At 38.3% G+C, this 20,492-nt stretch overlaps 2 long non-coding RNA genes across 2 annotated transcripts; both read right to left on the reverse strand.

Annotated features, from left to right (window-relative positions):
- Window positions 1–6,413: 6,413 nt before the first annotated feature.
- On the reverse strand, window positions 6,414–12,983 carry LOC139744029 (uncharacterized). The gene is made up of 2 exons (XR_011711798.1): window positions 8,352–12,983; window positions 6,414–7,598 (listed from the first exon to the last, which is right to left on the reverse strand). It is a non-coding gene; the product is annotated as an uncharacterized lncRNA (long non-coding RNA).
- Window positions 12,984–14,062: 1,079 nt separating this feature from the next.
- Window positions 14,063–19,659, reverse strand: LOC139744031 (uncharacterized). Its single transcript, XR_011711799.1, has 2 exons — window positions 19,112–19,659; window positions 14,063–16,257 (listed from the first exon to the last, which is right to left on the reverse strand). It is a non-coding gene; the product is annotated as an uncharacterized lncRNA (long non-coding RNA).
- Window positions 19,660–20,492: the final 833 nt, after the last annotated feature.

Consider the following 20,492-nt stretch of genomic DNA (forward strand, 5'->3'; position numbering starts at 1 on the left):
TCACTCTTGCTCTTCACAGTATGTGAAATTTAGCCATGTTTTGATATGCTGTATAAGGGCATTAATGCACTGCGACTCTTAAATCATTTCTTGAACCCGACCAAAAGGACTATTTATTGGTCTTCTCATGGCATGCCTGAAAGCATGGCCATGCCAGAGGGAAAATTTGTTTGAATTCAGTGTAAGTCTCAAATGAAATACCTCAAAACAAAATGACATGTGATAGAGAAAGAGGAAATACAACATATCCAAATCTAGGGGTAATTATCCACAACGAATTTAACTCAACCTCTGAAAAAGCAGAAAAACAAAATGTCAATTCAGCCAATTCACGACTGCCAACAGTTTCGCAAGTGTGTAATTAAAAAGTCAACAAAGGAACTTTCTTTCTTAACAGAAAACTAACCTAATATTGGGTGGAATTTTACTGAAAATTGACCAGCTTTTTTGCCAAAATGGCAGAATAATCTCAAGCTTAAATAATATCTGCTGAGCTCATGCTCACTGTGAAATCTCTTGCAAAAGCGAAATATCAAAATTGTGTTCACCAAATGTTTTTAGTCAAAGTTAATAAGTATGGACATTTAGTCCTGTCATGAAGTTAATATGAATATGTACTCTTCAGTACAATACAAAGAGGCTTTGATTTAAATTCTACCTAACTGGCTACATCTATGTATCTATTCCACTTCACAATTTTTTTCTTTTTCTGTTCTATGTGCATCAATAGCATAACATCCTTTTAGATTGTACATAAAATGCTTTGATTTTACACCTCGATTTCAAAATCTGAGTAACATCCACAGAGATTCTAATCTCAGTGTAACTCTACCCTGTCCACTAAATGGCAGAAAAACAAAGTTGTAATGTCATACATGACAACTGATTCAAAATTTGGAATGACATAGTTTCATCACATTAATTTGAACATACATAAATATCAAAACTGTACTTTCTCACAACCAATTCATTTTAATGCAAGATTGTGGATACTGATTTTGTTTTTAATGGTGAATAGAATCAAAGGTCAATAATAACTTTTTTAAGAACTTCTTATATTGGTCACAATTCTGTAACAGAAGACCTAACCTGGTCAGAGTAACTGAGCTAAACTCATAAAGCTTTAAGAAGTTCTGGCTTAACATTTTTTTTTTTTTTTTTTTTTTTTTTTTTTTGGGGGGGGGAGGGGTGGTTAAATATGAAAGCAATTACACATTATATACATTAGAGATAGCTGTACATTTCAAGACTGTCTCTGGTAAATAATAATTTGTTGAATTTGATGTAACCTTCTTTAGGGTTTTGTGGGGGTTTTTCTTTCAGAGAAATGTGATTTTTTTCTTTTTGTCACACCATAAATTGAATCAAATATTGAGCAAATTGCACATTATGTACATGGAACCCAAATAGACAACTTTTGACCATTCACATGAAATGTTAGTTTTTTCTGCTTTTTCTTCTAACACGTTATTGTATTTTTTTTTGTGCCATTTTGCCATTTTTCCTTCCCACAAAGTTAACAGAAAATAGAGTTGCACACTAACGGTAGTCAAATCAATACCCTTTCGACATTTCATGGGAAATATTTTACATACTACATAGTATCCTGGTGCCCGATTTTACAGAAACATAGAAACCTGCCTAGAGACTGTTCCTAACAGCAAAGCTTCTATAAATGGTAAAATACCTATACAGATAGTAGAGCTTTTCCTTGCCAAATCTGGTTTCGAATCAGGAGTCTCTTGTAGCCAGTAATTTTCACCTAGATGCATTCAATAATGCAGTAAACAATGTGATAATTTTGAATATACAACAAGATCTGAAAACACATTCCTGTAATGATATGACAAAATTACTGAACACGGGCAAATTACGGGAAGGAAAGTAAATTACTACAAACTTATAGAAAGTAAAAATATAATCTGTGTCGAGCTTTTCCTTCTTGAAAACTAAAACACTCAAATTTTGGGGAGGGCTGTTTTTGCCTTCATGGTACATTCACAACTTCGTATGTGTCCTAATAATTCAAAACAATCAAAACGCTCCCTGAAGTGCCATCATACATCGGAGTGGGACTGGTAACGCTGAAAACGGGTCTCAATTAAAAACCTTCACTTTTTGGTTTCTTTGATTTCCCCCCTAAGGTAGAAGTCCTAGCAATTGAGCCTTAATATTGAATATGTGGAATTTCAACATGTCATAAGTTATACTGAATGGGAACTGATTCTAAAAGTATCATTTGAATGGTGTGCCCATCTTGAAATGTTTTGCCATATGGCCTTTCCCAACACACAGTTACGTCCTGAAATTTTTGTGAAGAAAGCTCGAAATAAACAGCCTTTTTATTGTCTTTATCTCATCTTGTCAAGTTGCTTGTTTTCACACTACAAAGACAGCTGGTTGGCCGTAGAATGTCATGTGGTTTCATGTTTTCCTGACAAGTCAGTAAGGTGTGAAAATATTTTACTCGCTCCCATTTTTTTAACATACAATGTATTTCCACTTTTGCATACCTTGCTTTCTTGACCAAATATATCTTAAACATTAGTAAATCTTGTCAAGAGCATTTTTCTTTTTCATTTTTCCCTCTTTTTTTTAGCGAGTTTAGCACATCCCAACAGATTCCCTACTTTCACACATGTCTTTACTTGAAACTTATGTCCCAATAAAAAATGTAATATTGTCATTTGACCTTAGGGCCTTATCTGATTTTTTATGCCTAGCACATTCCAACAAATTTCCTACTTTCACCCATCTTTACTTGTCCCCATAAAGAGTAATATTTTCATTTGACAATACATTATATCCTCGGGGCATTGTCTGATCATTAAATAGCAAACACAAATTATTCTTGTGAATGAAAAACACATAGCAACTTTTTATTGCTCGCTTTCTCCCAGATTTGACTTCTGGGGACGAACTTTGCGACTTTTTTTTTTTCCAATCTTTTAAAGCTTCAAAATCTAGACAGTAATGCAGGCTTCCTTCACACTATGAAAGAAATCACTCAAGACCTCGTCTACACAATGCAAATAAGTCTGATGAACTCTACAACTATACTTGCCGCGAGTTTCTGACAGCACTCTTCATTTATGTCTAGTTTGTCAAATCCCATAGTTTAAGTCTTTTTTCCCCCTGATTGCAGTGTCACTTTCTATTCATATCTGTATGGGACAATGGTGATCCTGGCTACTTGGCCTATTCACCTTCAATGTCAATTGAGAATTTGATTCCCACTGATTTTGTTTTTCCAAATACTGTAGGTATTTCCTATATTGTGTGAAAAAAAGAAAATTTGAACCGATATTTCTGATACACTGATGGACATGACATTCACTACTATAGCCCATTTTACATACTGTCTTATCACAGTGAACTGCATGAATTTTCAAAAATGCCCCAAAATCGTAATTCTACTTTGTCGTATCTTTTTGAACTGTCTGCATGAATTTTCAAAATCATAAGATAGGTGTGAAAACAAAAAGGAGATGTAGGCTTGGGGCTCAGATAATGGAAAAACACAAAGGGCCTTACAACATACTTGATAATAATAATAATAATAATAAACCATATTTATATGGCGCATATCACAAAAATAGATTAATGACTCTATGCGCATATTGATTAAATATTGATAAAACCTGGAACTTAAAATGGCACACATCAACAAATTGATATGAAACACAACTGTCCCCTTTTTTCACCTCTTAGTTCAAATGTAAGCAATAGCTGCTACGAGTCGGTACACAACAGCTCCCATGTCCCAAGACAAAATGGTAGAATGAAAGAATGCTATTCCTAAAAATAACTATCAGACAGTATACAGTTTTCATTTTCTACACCGAGTTTCACATAAATTTGGTGGAGTCAGAACACAATAGCTCCAGTGTTTCACAAGAGGAGAGTAGACGGAAAGAAAGCCATTACTGAAAATAACTTAACACAGTATACAGAGTTTTTATTTTCTACCCTGGTTTCGCGTGAATTTGGTGGAGTCAATGCACAATAGCTCCAATTTCCATTTAGAAAATAACAGTAGAATGAAAGAGCATGTTTGCATGAAAGGCTCAGCCTTTTGAATATGTGAGCACTAGCACTGCGATATACTCTAGAATATCACATCCATGGCTAACTAGATACTTACTCCACATGGAGCATTTTTGTGAATACAAAATACAATATATTTTGCAGACAGTATGTAATGAATTTACAAGGACACAAAGTGACTCATCATTTATGATGAAAATGGCAGTGCCTCACTTTTTACACATGTAGGCTAGCCTAATCTATTACCCATTGGAGGGTTCCTGAAGAGATAATCTTGACCTTGACCTTGAAGTATCACCTCGACGATAAGATTCCCTGAACTCAGCCCGCCTTGTTCCTCTTTGTCCCCGTCCCCAAGCACGAAGAAAGCCAGAAGACATCAGATCCCTCAGACACCACCAGAGAGCCCCCAGACCAGAAGCACCTTCCAGACCTCAACACCACTCCTCACAGACCAGCCAGACTCCCTCCATCCCAAGACACCTACAGATCTGCCCTTCATGGTTTCCCCTTGCCCCTCCAGACCCAGACAGCTCTCACGCCACTGCCACCCTCTGACCGACCAAGCCAAGACCAGCCAGCTAGAAGCCCTCTTAGCGCCGCCCCTCCATCCCATGGTCAGAGCTACGATCCACGACAAGACCTCGAACAGGACCCCCACAAGCCTTTCAGGATCAGGACTGCCTTTATCACATTCTCAGCTCGTTTACAGGTTGGGCACTCTTGTATGATGTCATATGGTACTCTTGCTACCGTGTCAGGGCTTGATTTTTCTGTGTAAAGAAATTTTCTATGCACAAAGGCACAAGGGAAAATACGCGCCACGGACAAAACTTTTTCTTATATCTTTTTTTTGTTTGTGTCTTTTATAGATAGATCTTTTTTTTTTTCTATTATTTTTTTCTATTATTTTTTAATTATTTTTTTTTTCTAAAAAACAAATATTCATGCACTCACTTTCAAAACACGTTTACCTGGAAGGTCTGAACCTGAATTTCTTGGCAAGGAACAGCAAAGCGCAGGAATTGTGATTTCCCCCTTCAGAGGTGGACGACAACTCTCACAGCAGCTTGAGCGATGTTGAATGGCATATGTCTGATACAGAAACAATACTTCGTGGAAAGAAGCACATTTTCTCTAGCATTGAGGAATGTATGCCTTTACAGATCTTGTCAATTGCAGTTAATGTCATGTCTAAAGGATATGGAAGTGTTTTTTTTTTTTTACAAAGGGCAGAGAAAAACAGTATGCTTACTTCAGAGGAAATTGTCAACTACATTTAATGTCGTTGTCTACTTGATATGGAAGTGTTCTTTAAAAAAGGGAAGATGAAAACAGTATGCTTACTTCAGAGGAACACTGAAATCTTGTAACCAAGTGACACAATTTGCAATGAACTTGATGTGCATGTTCAGAGAATGTCTTGTTCTACTAAAATGAGTTTGTCTTTTATAATCTCGTTTTTGTGTTTTTGTTTTCTACAAATAATGCATTCACTTTCTAAACAAAGTTACCTGGAAGGTCTGAACCTGAATTTCTTGGCAAAGAACAGCAAAGCCCAGGAATAGTGATTTTCCCCTTCAGAGGTGGACGACAATTCTTGCGGAGTTCTCACAGCAGCTTGAGCGATGTTGAATGTCATATGTCTGATACAGAAACAATACTTTGTGGAAAGAAGCACATGTTCTCTAGCACTGACGCATGTATGCCTTTACAGATCTTGTCAACTGCATTTAATGTCATTGTTGTCTACTGGATATGGAAGTGTTCTTAAAGAAAGGGCAGATGAAAACAGTGTGCTTACTCCACAGGAACAATGAAATCTTGTAACCAAGTTACACAATTTGCAATTAACCTGATGTGCATGTTCAGAGAATGTCTTGGTCTATAAAACTTTTCTTTCAAAAAAGTTTGTCTTTTATAGATTGTCTTGTTTTTGTGTTTTTGTTTTTTACAAATAACACATTCACTTTCTAAACGGTTACCTGGAAGGTCTGCACCTGAATTTCTTGCAAGGAACAGCAAAGAGCAGGAATAGTGATTTCCCCCTTCAGAGGTGGACGACAACTCTTGCAGAGTTCTCACAGCAGCTTGAGCGATGTCTGATGCTAATGTCATACCGTATGTCTGATACAGAAACAATACTTTGTGGAAAGAAGCACATGTTCTCCAGCATCGAGGAATGTATGCCTTTACAGATCTTGTCAATTGCATTTAATGCCGTGTGTACTGGATATGGCAGTGATTTTTTTTTAAAGGGCAGAGGAAAACAGTATGCTTGCTTCAGAGGAACAATGAAGTCTTGTAACCAAGTTACACAATTTGCAATTTTTAACTCAATGTGCGACGTTCAGAGAATGTCATGTTTTGTTTTTGTTTTTTTCCCAGAGGCTTAGCTCTTCAACAAGCCAGTATACTTTGTATTCCCTATACCAAATAAATATAGGTCAAGCCACATTATTTCTAACCTTCACACGAACGGTTACCACTTATCTTGCCTTTATCCCAGTCGACCTTTCTAGAAGGGCCTTTAGACTGCCATCCTTGGACATGCAGTCCAGAAGAACATTGCCACCTTTTCTTGCTACTTGCTTCTAGAACAGCTCATACACAGCTCCTGATATCCCAATGAAGATCCCAATTCTTTGAAAATTGACATCCCGCACTTGACAGCAGAGATGGGCTGTAATGAACATCATCTCCCCTGCATCTTTGCTCTTCATTCCACTCAGATCAGCCATGAGCTCACAGATTCTCCCCCTCAATACCAGATCCCTTGAAATGCTGGACTTTCCCCTCATATCCGGGTACGTTGGGACGTTTGGACGCTACATGTACCATTCAGCTTATATCTGCATGAGAAATTTTCTATGCAAAAAAAAAGAGAAACATGCGCACACACACACCGCTTTTTCATTCACTTTTCTGTCTTCCATCTCTATACAATGTAATCTAGAGGATTCTCGCACACATTCAGTATAAATGCTTTTTCAGGCTCCATTTCAACAATCTTTTGAGGATTCTCGCACACACAAAGTATATCTTTTTTTCAGGTTGAAGATTTGCCGTCACTTGGACAGAATTCCCACAAATTAAGTGCAAGTTTGACCAGTCATCTTCCTATTTTGAGAGAAAACCAAGGAAACCTCTCGAGTGGATAAAGCGGCAAAACAGTCATCTGCACTCCTATATAGAAAGTATTCTTAAAGCACAAAACATACTTTAAATTGCCTCTACAATTTTTTTAAAAATGTTTTTGTAGCATTAGCTTTTAACTGCAGCTGAGATGCAAAACTATTCCATTTCAATGAAGTCAGCCAGATTTAAGAACATTTTTCTAACTTGTGCATAATTTCAAACCTGTTTCACCAGCGATGGAAAGTATATTTCCCCCTGTTGGCTGTAGGTGGTCTCATGTAGGGACTTGGACAGGATCATTTTCACCATTACCCTTGGATGTTCTGTACGAGCTGGGCCAGTGGGGTTAACTTGCTCAGCACTCGCTGCTCGGTATGCCTGACCTACTGCTACTGGTAACCTTGTGACAAACGCTTCAGACAAGCAGGACGACTTGATTTTCTTTGATGGCTCACATTACTTGGAAGTTTATGCTCATTCCAATTGCCTTGATTGTGATGGTTTCCTCACCACTACTCGTCTTTTATGGCCTCACAGATTTTTCCTCACCGAGTCATCAGTCCTTACATGTAGCTTGAAACTTTCTCACTACTCGACAATCTGAGACGAGGGGCAATAGTATTTAGCTTCTCTGCACTTCTGTATTAAAAAAAGAAACGCTACATACACACACAGGGAGGAAAGAACAGAACAAGACAAAACATACCCACATCTAAGCGCAAGTTTGACCGACAGGTATTTCCTAATTTTGAGAGAAAACCAAGGAAACCTCTTGAAGTAGATAAAGCAGCACGATAGTTGTTGGCATTCCCATATAGAAAGTATTCTTAATGCACAAACATACCATAAACTGCCTATACAATATTTCGCTTCTGTACCACTAGCATTCAATTTCAACTACAGAAAATGAGATGCAAAACTATTTCATTACAATGAAATCTGCCAGATTTATGAAACAAAGCTATTTCTAACTTTAACATTATTTCAAACCTGTTTCATCAGCGATGGATAGCATTTCCCCCCTGTTGGCTGTAGGTGGTCTCATGTAGGGACTTGACAGGATCATTTTCACCATTACCCTTGGATGTTCTGAATGAGTTCGGCCAGTGGGGTTAACTTGCACAGCACTCGCTGCTTGGTATGCCTGATCTACTGCTACTGGTAACCTTGTGACAAACGCTTCAGACAAGCAGGACGACTTGATTTTCTTTGATGGCTCACATTACTTGGAAGTTTATGCCCATTCCAATTGCCTTGATTGAGATAGTTTCCTCACCACTATTCGTCTTTTATGGCCTCACAGATTTTTCCTCACTGGGTCATCAGTCCTTACATGTAGCTTGAAACTTTCTCACTACTCGACAATCTGAGACGAGGGGCAATAGTATTCAGCTTCTCTGCGCTTCTGTATTAAAAAAGGAATGCTACATACAGACAAGGGGAGGGGAAAAAAACAGAACAAGACAAAGCATACCCAACGTCCCATACCCAAGAGCACTTGGAAACTTGATTTCAAATTCAGTGAATTACATTTTTTTTTTCCCTCAAAGAAATTAAAACACTGAAAATTCCAAACTGTCAACAATATGGATGAAACGACATGCTTGTGATAGGTCCAGCTTCAAATGGTGAAATAGTCTACACTTTTAACCTCACTCTCCAGATGGTGATTTCCACATATGAAATATCCCATAAGTTCATTTCCTTTTCATGGTAACTTAAGATTGAATTTGAAGGCCTTCTCACATTAATCACGAATACATACTTATTTTTCACTCAAACCTTTCCCCCGATGAAGCACTTGCAAACAGCTCTCCCTGATATCTGCTCCTTTTTTTATGTGCACCTTTCCTGGCATTGCAGCCATTTTAATTCCAATGCTTGTTCCTGCTCTTTCATGATCCAAAACCGACAAACTGAAGCAACACAGACCAAAGTGGCAGGACTGACGTGCAAATAGTAGAGACCTTGTATGATTGAGTAGTTGAATGGGCCAGTTGTGGGACTTTTCCTGTTTTCTAATGCCATGCTGCTCTTGGGCTCTTCCTACTCGGCCATCTGCTCTTGACTTGCTCTCAAATCATTATGCAGAGGTCCTCTGAGATGTGGTTTTGGTTGTTTTCCTAGGGTAAAATTTCCTTCTATACAGAGATAGAGAAAGAAATGCACACACAACATGCCACACATTTCCAATTTGTGAGTTAACTCCCATTACTAAATCAACACACTCGAAAAACTGACAAGTACGCTTACACTCAAAACGTTCACATTCACTTTAATGTTTGAACTTCAACACATTTCACCTCTATTATCTTCCATTCAGGTTGCAGCATTCTTGCAATCGGTTACCCAACTTGCAGTTATGGAGACAATCGCGAGTACTACTGAAGATAGGTCAGGGAACCAATGCCTGCATTCCATGTGGTCAAAGCTCTGATACACAAAAAAAACTGGGAGGGAAAAACTTGTTGCACAAGAGCACAATTGCACGTTCAATGCTAACTCTTTCATGTTGTTTACACGGAAATCAAGTGGTCAATGAAACCAATCATTTTACGCTATTGTGGAAATCAATTGTTTTCAACCAACCCACCCACACCCCAAACACATCCAGACAACTATGTTGAATCAAGCACATGAACTTAAAAATTGAAATTTTCTAAAACGTATATATACAAACTAGCAGACACATGTGTACCATTCTTGTGAAGAACGCTGGGGCAAAATACAACCAAACCATCCAAAGAGGGACACATCCAAATCATTCAAATGTGATGATTACTTGTGATGGACTTCCGGGAAAACTGCAGCTCACATTACTCAAGAGAAGGAAGAAAGCAACATCCAACGATACACAACATCTCCCTAGATTTCCCAATTGCATGGGATTATGAATATAAATGACAATCACTGATCTTAAGTCTGTTATTTCTCAAACTACATCTCAAACTACTTCATTCAGTTATATACAGTTACTATTCAGCATGAAAATTAAGCACAGCAAAAGCAAATTAAAGATGTTATTAGAAATAACCACAATAGGGTAAAGTTGATGTCAACTCATAATGAAAATACCACAACTGGGCAAAAGTTGATGTCTTGCAGTGCCAATGATACATGGAGTGAGATGTCAATCTGCAGTTACCAGGATGATGTCACGCATTTTCAAGTTGCATCCTTGTAAGATAGGGTGTACATAATGATGTGCATGGATTGCATAGGGTGTCAATCAAACCTGCTTTATAGAGTCAAAAAGGAGAGAAAAAGAAACCCCAGCCCAACTTACAAAACTACTAATGTCCCACCACAGGTTAAAGAGAAATCAACAAACTTTTACAATTACAGAACACAAAGAGTTACATTCACAAATAATTACAACTCAACAAACTAAGCAAGAGGAATGAACTCAAAGCATGTTGTTTTTGTGAAGTGTTGTTTGGAATGGATACTCGGAAAAAGGAATAGACATGAATCTCTACACAAGGCGGTTTAGTTCACATCTGACAGCCTAGTACATGATAAAGATATTTCCATGCATAAGCCTCTAGATATTATGTCTGTGCCACAAAATGTCTATGGAGATGGATACATAAAAGGAATAGACGATTACACAATTTCCAGCCCATAGTATACATCACTACACACAAGGATTTTTGTGTTGCGCATTGGTAAGGTGTTTTTTTTTTTTCCCGCACAGCATTCACAAATTAAAGAAACTATCACATGTTTGATGTTAAATATTGATGGAATTCATGCATACCAAGTGCAAGTAAATTGCAATGACGAAGTGTAAAAACTATTCTGAGGTCACCTTCAGGAGACAAAGCAAGCCACTCTTGTACCGTAAGAGCATGTGTAACTGCAAAGTATCCCCTATGCTGTAGATTGCCACATGGTCAAACCGGAGACTGCAAAGTTGATATGCCTGCCTTACAACACACAAGGAAAAATACAGGACCACATATGCTGCCATGATGGCAGATGATGCATGTGTACAACCATATACGACAGACAACTTGTTTTTCTTTTTTTTTTTTTTTTGGTTCATTTTTTACTCCACGAAACCTGAATTGACACCACTTCTGATATTAACAGCAACATTTTCATCCACGGCCGAAAATATAATACACAACAGAACACTGCATAAGGTCAGTTAAATCTTTCCACGCAATTTCTTTAGATAGATCTTTTGACGAACATGTTATATGAATAGTGCACATTAAAAGTTGACACAAAAGAGGGCGGGGGATGTAAATATGGCTCATAGAAAAGACACAAAAAGAGGATTTGGGGTGCGAGTGTACAAACCGATCTTGAAAAGCTCTCCTGAACAGCATACACGCAAGTGTGATCTGGCTGCATCAATTCACATGCCTGCTTGCTACGACCGCGAGTAACGCAACTTTCTACAGGTTAAAATGTCATGTTCCTGCACAAAAGTGAATACACTGAAGAAAACAGAACATGTTTGCTGCTCTACGGCAGACATACAAATGACCACTTGCAAAAACAAACAAACAAAAACAAAAGCCTCAGAAAGGTGTATAAAAAAAAATCTTGCGGAGTCGTCTCGGATGCTTAGTAGGTAGGTCATGCATGCAAAGATGCGACGAGTATTGTGAAAAGCCGAGGCTCTCTACTTTCAACTTTCAAATATTCCTGGGCTTGGTCTTATTGACTGCATTTTTTTTTAAGCTCTTTAGAAACCAAGTGAAAATGAACAGGAGTTTATGACGTACAGACAAACTGGCACTTTCTTCTCCACTGTTTTGCAAACACCGAGAGTTAATGTATGCGAAGCAGTTTACCTGTCACAACATCAGCAAGATGGGAGGCATGATAACCGTATCCTCACTTTCACCTGTCCACTTATGTCGCTTGAGCATTGTTACAGCGGGGCAATGAAAGGCTCTGTGACTAGATAAGACATGGGAAGGAAAGAGGTTTCCCAGCCCAACCCCACACATCGTATGATAGCGACCGATGGAATAACCACTTCATTCAACACTGATATTAGCTGTCATTGGTATAGACGGATATGATATAGCTTTTTTTTTTCCTTTGCCTACTGCAATGGTCCTAGTACTGAATTTTATCACTTGAGAGTAATGCCAGATGAGCAAGGTACAACATGAAACATTTGAAATCATGTACACTGACAAGATCACAGGAGAATTTCAATGAATAGTGTTTCAATTTTTTTTTTTTGCAATGCCATGTACTAAGTAGTCACGGGTATGCGCAAACACAAAGCACTTTATTTTTCAAGCAATCTAGTTATCTTTGTCAGTTATCCCTATTTCTTATACTGTAAGAGAGTTGAATTCTCTTCCCTGATTTAAGTGAACGAGAATGCCACCAGTTCAGTCGAGATGTACTTTCAAAGATGCAGCGAAGGTTCATTAGCAAGCGATGCATGTGAAGGCACGAGCTAAATACAAACAGGTGGAGATGGATGGAAAGACATACATGTTGCCTGTCGATTGACAGTATAACGCGGGTCAAGAACAGAAACTTGTGTAGCCAACATTGTTAGTAACTTAAAAAGTGTGAACAATCAAGAGGAACCAAGATTCAGTGGACAAGTATTTAGTACATAAAAGTGGGGGGGGGGGGGATACTGTGCAAATGCACATATGAAAAAAAAAGGAAAAAACCTGCCAGCAGATTACATCCAATGAGCCCCCGAAATGATTTCTTTACAATTTAATAATCAATGCTCATGCAATGTGAAATTTTTGGTAAAGGTTACTAAATTTACATATGGTGCATGGATACGTGGTACAAACCGGAAGACGATACTACAGTAAACCTCGGATAAGTCGACGTCGAGTGAGTCGAAAATCACTTAACTCGAAGCAAAATAAAAAGTCCCGATTTTTCCCTATGTATTTTCTCTAAGAAATATTTGGATAAGCCGAAGTACGAGAGTCGAATTTCGGCTGTGTCGAAGTAAAACAGTCAGTCCCTTTTGTACAAAATACACGTAGTTTACATCACTTGAGCCGAAGAAGATTTGTCTGGCATTCTCATTACATTTAGAGGAGAACAAAATAATCGGCATGTCGCAGAACCCCGTCCCTGGCCTGCTGCAGGTAAGCATGCACACTCACCGTACCGCTCTGCACGCATGTCGAATACATACACATGTATGTATACACACAGCACATCGATCCATGTACTTTATCCATACACACAGCACATCCATACTTTATCCATGTCAAGCCAGAACTCCTTGGTCAACCAATCGCTGCTTTAATATTTTAGTGACAGGCCAAGTGGGTGGAGCTTGTTTGTGCGTGCCCGGCTGGCTGTACAGTTTTGTTCAATGGAGGTAGGATGGGCCTGGGAAAGTGTTTGTCTCAGGGTAGGTTGACAGAGATGGCTACCTATGTTGCACCATAGACATAGCACATGCACATTGCCACATTAGCGCAGACATTCTCAGCGAACTACGTTTAACTACTAGGTACTAGTATTGATACAAATTCCATGTTCAATTTTAGAACAAAATAAGAACATTATCTTCAAGAACAGACAAATTTGAATGCAAACACACACAAGCACGCACACACACACACACACATGCATGCAAATGTCCTATACTACATGTACATAACTGTGAGTCGAAAAAAAATCGACTCTCGCGAGAGTCGAATTTCACTTAAGTCGACGCATTTTTGTCAGTCCCGAGAGCTTCGACTCATGCGAGGTTTACTGTAGTTATATATCAGAAATGCAGTAGGTGATGATGCACTTTGGCATGTTCAAGCAGGTATAGCTCAGACTCGCTTAGACAACTAGTCAAGCTGTAAACATCTACAAAGAGACTTAACAATTTTAAAGGCAATTTACTCCAAAGTTTGCCAGTTTCTTACTCCACAACAAATTTCCGCTACCAGAGAGAAAAGCAGCTGTATGCAACATGCAAGGATTTCCTACAATGTCACGGACAGATCGATGTTTTCTTGATGCAGCACTAAAACACGCTTGGGTGGCTTGAGTTCAGATAAAGTCCTGGTGCACACAAAGAAGATTGGGGAGAGAAAAAACACACACACACCCACACACACTCGCAGAAAGCATGTCTGTATTGGAACATGTTGGTTAAGATGCCATAATATAAAACCTTGTTAAGGTCTGCAATTAATTGTCGCAAACAAAAGGAGTCTCACTGTTCATAGCAATCAATGCTTGCTAACACAAGGTTCTCTTCCTGGGATATTCTCAGACGAAAGCATATTAATATTAGACTTGGGTTCCAGAAGTAGCTGTTGTTGTTTTTACCTACAAGCTTTTCAATTCTGATCCCGGCAGATTTGAAACTATCTAATAGCAATGATCCTAAGTTACAATGTATATTAAAATAAGAGGTCATCTTGTATGCTTAAAATGTTGTATTTTGCATAACTGTTGACAGCTAGATGGTGACATCATGTATATTTGACATATCTTATCAGAAATGGCCTACACATTCACTGGATGCTAAAGAATTCCTCCAAAGATGTAAATACTGGTTGTGCACATTCCTGCAGTTGGTGATGTAAGAAATCCAGGACACATAAAAAGGAACAATTACCCACGGGAAGGCGCGCCATAGTCAAGTCGGGAGAGAACTTCCTCCTTTGAAGGACGACTCTGAAGGTGGAATTTACTCTTTCCTACTATGAAGAGTGGGTAGGGAAGAAATATACTGAAAACATTAAAACCCCCCACCCCATAGTCCCCAAAACTTCAGAGCAAACAGAACTCCTGATGCGTTTCAATAAATACAGTATGAAAAATTTATCAACTTAGATTTTCACAGATCAGTTATTCACTTTAATTTGTTCAGTTTTTCTAGGTGTCCTTTATTTTTCCAACATATGTTTATTTGAAGGTCATTTCAAAGCTCATCTATTTCTTCCAGCCAGGGTGTCTTCACAAGATAACAGCAAAGGATCTCCAGATATGAATTCAGTGTAAAGCAGATATGTCACACATCCTCTGAAACTGACATGCCAACTCAAACCGATCAACAGCTCCACTTTCTCCTCTCAACACAAGGTAGAAGACATAGCACCTCTCATGTTGATGTCTCGTGCGCGTGTAGCTTGAACATATCAGCATCGGTTAATTGCCGCTATGCAACACTGCTGAGTTGCCTATAGATATGAGCAAAGATGGGAGGGAAAAAAAGAGAAAAAGACCCCTACCCGCACAATCCCACAATAATCGTAGACACTGTTTCATTTTCTTTTCCACATTGACTCGAGCAATAGATTTCAAAGCAATCCATGTTTAAATGGAACAGCACCTGTTGGTCACTTTGTGAGAGCAAATAAGCCAACATGTTTAATTTACTCAGTGTAATGTTTAAAAGCAGTTTTGACAATGTCATTCAAGACTTGAAAGAACGAACAGTCCATATCTATTTTTTTCCGGAAAAATAACAAAGAAATTACTTGCACAAATTCAACTGTTTTGATTTTTTCTAGTGTTACCATCCACACAGCACGAGAACCCTGTTTTGCGCCACAGCTGACTGCTTTGGGTAGGGCTGTAACTCATAAGAATCTTTCCACAGGATGAAGTGACTGCCTAGAGTGCACAAATAGGGGAGAGATGGACAGAGAAACAGAAAACCTCCCTTCCCCAAATTAGGCATACTAATGTCACACATACCCAGCAAAAGAAAAACACCCCTTAAACACACAGTTAATCCTCACAAAAACTACTACATCACACAGATTAACAAAGGAGTCGAAGAACACAGTTCATCTTGTAGATTCATAAAAAACGGGCCTAAACATGGTATGCATAACCCTGCAGGCTTTATTTATTAACCCAATACTGGAATAAACATTTTATTAAAGATAGATCACGAAATTTATTTGATCTGGTCTACACCATTTAAATAGTATACAAAACCATTTCTCAGATCCCCCGGGTAACCTTAACAGATTGGTGACAGCTGGACATCTTTAGGAGATCTATGATGGATTTTGATATGGCATTCCTTCCCCTTGTTGATTCCACCTCAGCTCTAACATCTATTGTTAAATGACCCGGCTCGTTCAAATCTTGGTTAACCTGTAGTGTTGGGGTAAAAAAACAATGGGGCAAAGAAACATGGCATTTCACAAATATACCCATTGACATTATGCGACATGTAGGATATACAGTATATATAAAATTTCACACATTACACACTACCCCTTGTTTTAAAATAATTGTTCAATTCTGAATATCATTACATGTCGAAACAGCTAAAGTACAAGTTTAAAAACAAAAGTTTAAAAAGTAGTTTCTCGTCCTTGTGCACATAATTTTGGCACTTCTCCTTTCTCAGTAGATGCCCATGGACTTTCTACATAGACACACAGTAACCTACTCTCATATCTCAACCATTACAAAGTTGGCACATATACAAGTGTACCATATATTCCAGTTTTCACAACCATGCAACCATACCACCAAAACCTAGGAAACTTCCCTTCATCAGGCAGCCAATCCCCAGACTCCTGCCTTGCTTTTGGCTTAATTGGCTACCCAAATTTTATTGAGAGCCCTTATCTTCACATGGACATTCCCAAAGGCAAGGATTACAAAATTTTCATACTGTATTGTCTTCTTCCAAATCATTAAAAATCATGCCTCCAGCCACATTTCATGGCAGATGCTTAAAAAATTCAGAACTTAAGGAATGCACTAACTGTGGTTTGAAGTCGTTTCCTTTTTGAGTCACCTCTCCAGCTGATGGGTTAAATTATCGTACAGAAGTTCTTTTCTCAGTATTTCACAGAAAAACAGAAACTTACCCCATATTGTAAGGATGGAAAGATTTCTCTTTAGTTACAATAAAGGAAAATAAAACCTGAATCCATGACATGTAAACCAAGCTTCTTCTTTTTTTTCTTTTGTACCTCTTCCAACTAAATACAGTACCCAAAAGCATTGCTTAGAAAGATGCTACATTTCATTGTTGGTCAATTCAGTTCGATACTCCCAATTCCTTTCATTTTTCTGGATGTGTTGTGCTGATGGCTTTACTTATTCCCAAATTCTCAAAGAATCCCAGTTATATTGATAGCTTTTCCCCTGACAGCATTAGGCACCAATTGTCAAAAGCATCACATGAAAGGCATTATTTACCATTTGCAGATGAATAAAAATCCCAGCTTTAGTGCTTCAAAATAGTTCTAAAAATATGCGAGGTAGGGACAGAAGCTATTATAAAAATTTGAATCCACATACAAAATGTAACGATAGTTATAATAAAAATGCTTTCATGACTAACCCATCTACAGTATGGTCTAGTGAGAAGAATGGTGATATCTCCTTGCATTTCAGGCTTTATTGCAATTTTTTTACATGGTAGGACGTTTTATGATATAACTTATTTACACATACACTGTGTATGCATCAAATGTGACAAACATCTTTTAAATCACTACCCCCAATGGTAAACAGTACATTAACACACACACACACACACACACACACAAATCTACATAAAATACAGGACTCTGGGCATCCCTACAGATTTATGGGGTCAAATAGTAGACCACCTTTCCCTTGACTTGTGTCAGTACCCAATTTAGCAACAACCGTCAATCTACTACTGTAACTCTGAGCTCAATTTTCTGCATACCAGTACAACAGTCTGTGCATGACCTTCAAAAGCTGGTTATCATTCAAAAAATGCATCCCTCTAGAATTGAAATAAACTGGCAGATTAGTAGACAAGAATAGATTACCAACAGCCCAGTCCTAACTCCAGGTTACATCAGCAGTGTCACTACCACCAATTATCAGATCTATGTAGCTAGACCATTAGTAGAATTCCAGAATATGATAATGAAATCAAGAGTGCTGACAAGCACAGCACTAGGTTCATCTTCCCAAGCCAAAATTCGACCATGAACAAAAGCATTGCCTAGGTTTTACATGTAAATTGAGCCGATAATCAAATTTCAGGCGGTGTTCAATATGATTTAGTTATGGGCGACTTGCTTTACTTCATCCAGGGATGATATTGAGGTTTGATGAAAAAATCGGAAATCAAAATTTTCAGGTTATTTTGATAAATTTACATGGAAAACAATATGTGTATAAACTAGAGAAAAATAATCTGAAATCAGATTTAAATCTACAGAATATTATGCTTGTTAATCATAGGTTCTTGACAATGTACTACTAGTAATCTCATCATGACAAATTGCTAATTCAACTCAAAAGTAATTTAGTTTCACCATGCATGCAACACATCACGCAGCGAAAGTCCTCATGTAGTTGTTCTGAACATGTCAAGAGCTCTTGACCACATAAATTAATTATAGCTTTTCACACAGAGAAACTGAGAAAAGGAAGACCCGGGTCTAGTAATTTATGATGGTTCTATTATAGTCGATACTTTTATACATTTTTCGACAGACCCCAAACTCATTTGACACTTTACCAGTCACATCAGTCAAATCACTGGCACACTCTTCAATCTACCCACTGCTTACTGGGCATCAAGCAAATGATCATTGTCCACATTGACATTATCAGAGATATAAACTTTACAGCATTAGACAGGTTCAGTATCGGCACCCACACCCAAGGTCAAGGTTCGACCACGCGCAAAAGCAGTTTCCAACCGCAGGCGCAGGCGGTCAAATTTTGGAAAGGTTGCCTATATCGTCGTGCTTGTGGCGAGGATTATGGGAAGCTTGCGTTACAAGCCGTAACCATTTGGTAACAGTAGGCCTCGATCTAACCGTAGGCACTACTGACACTGTACCATATGTTTTCAGTTGTGAGTGTGTTGACTGTAGTGTTATTGCACAGCTGAACAGCTTTGTTATTTCAAAGGCTGCCGTTTTAATATCGAAAACGCCCTAGAAAAAATAAAGTGTGATCATGGTGATACTGAGTGATAGATGTGAGTTTTCATGCTTACCGTGCTACAGGTATGAATGCCGCTTCACACGTAGCTTTCACTCTCTCGAGCTTGCTTCCCTGTCCACATCGGATCGCGATTGCCAACTAGATTCAAGAAGGCATAGAAAGCCAAAGGATTCTAGACTAACTAGTCTAGGGTTAGGCAAAACAATTCGGAATGCCAACTCAACCAAATCTCTAGTACTAGAACAAGAAGTAAAAACTACAGTTCTAGTAGACTGTATAGTATACACTTCTAAATAGAATAGGCACAGTACAAGCCATCAACTCGAGGACTGGGAATGAGATCTCTTTCAAGAGCAGAACCAGATCAAGGAGACCCAGACGTCTATTCAATTTCAACTCAAGTAACAAACCCAAATCGGCGGAAATTATCATCATGACCGAAAGTTTTCCCAAAATGTAAATTTCGACAAAATAAGCGTAAATTAAAACAACAAATCATCACGACAAATATGATCACAAAACAGGCTTCCAAAGCGACGTATCCAACTTCCAAGACCAAACTTTCAGAAGACGGGACTTCACCAGCACCAAGAAAACCAAGCTGCTGACGCGACGCGCAAACCAGCGGTATTTATATGCCCAGGAAACGGCAAGACCGCTTTACACAAAATTAGAGCGAGCCTGTTAATATAGTCCAAATACTGAGTAGTCACGATACTCTCGGTTGTTGTTTTTTTCAATAGTGTAACAGGACACATTCATAAAATTACGATTCTGGAACAAACAACAGTTATTCTTTCTCAAATAAAGAAGGGTCACAGCTTGTATTTAATAATTTCCGTGCGAAAAATAAACACTGTGCATGACATGCAGCAGCCATATTGTGTTGTGTATACGACGACATTGCATAGCTCCATTCTTGTACTGTATCGTACAGGTTCTATGATCTACGCTATGTTTACGTTGGAGTAGATGCGTCTACTAGTATTTCGGCTTGCGTAGTGGTTGTGCAATATGTCAAGTATTTTCACAAAAACGAAACAATATTTCACACATCCTCAAACACAATATTGCAAAACGAAGTGCCAAGATATTTGGTAGGAAGATGATTGAAATTCAAACATTCGCTCCTCATAATACTACGATTTAAACTTGTTTTGTCAACCTCAATGTCTGAATATCTGGAAAGTTCGGTCCCCGCGTAATAATATACTTATGTAATTCCAGTGAACAGGCTGACTATTATGACGTCGTGGCTAAAGGAGTTCGTATTAGCATAATTGAGTGCCCACGTCTTCCTATCAAGTTGCTCATGCCTATAAAGGAATGTAATCAATGAGCCTACCCATTGACTTGCTCATTTTGATATTAAACATAATGCATGTTGCATTAGGCTTACTCATGTGTCCAGAAACCTTCTCAAAATATCATGA

This window comes from Diadema antillarum, unplaced genomic scaffold, assembly GCF_040938485.1.
Source record: "Diadema antillarum isolate AM-2024a unplaced genomic scaffold, OU_Dant_1.0 seq00001129_RagTag, whole genome shotgun sequence".
Taxonomy (NCBI): Eukaryota; Metazoa; Echinodermata; class Echinoidea; order Diadematoida; family Diadematidae; genus Diadema; species Diadema antillarum.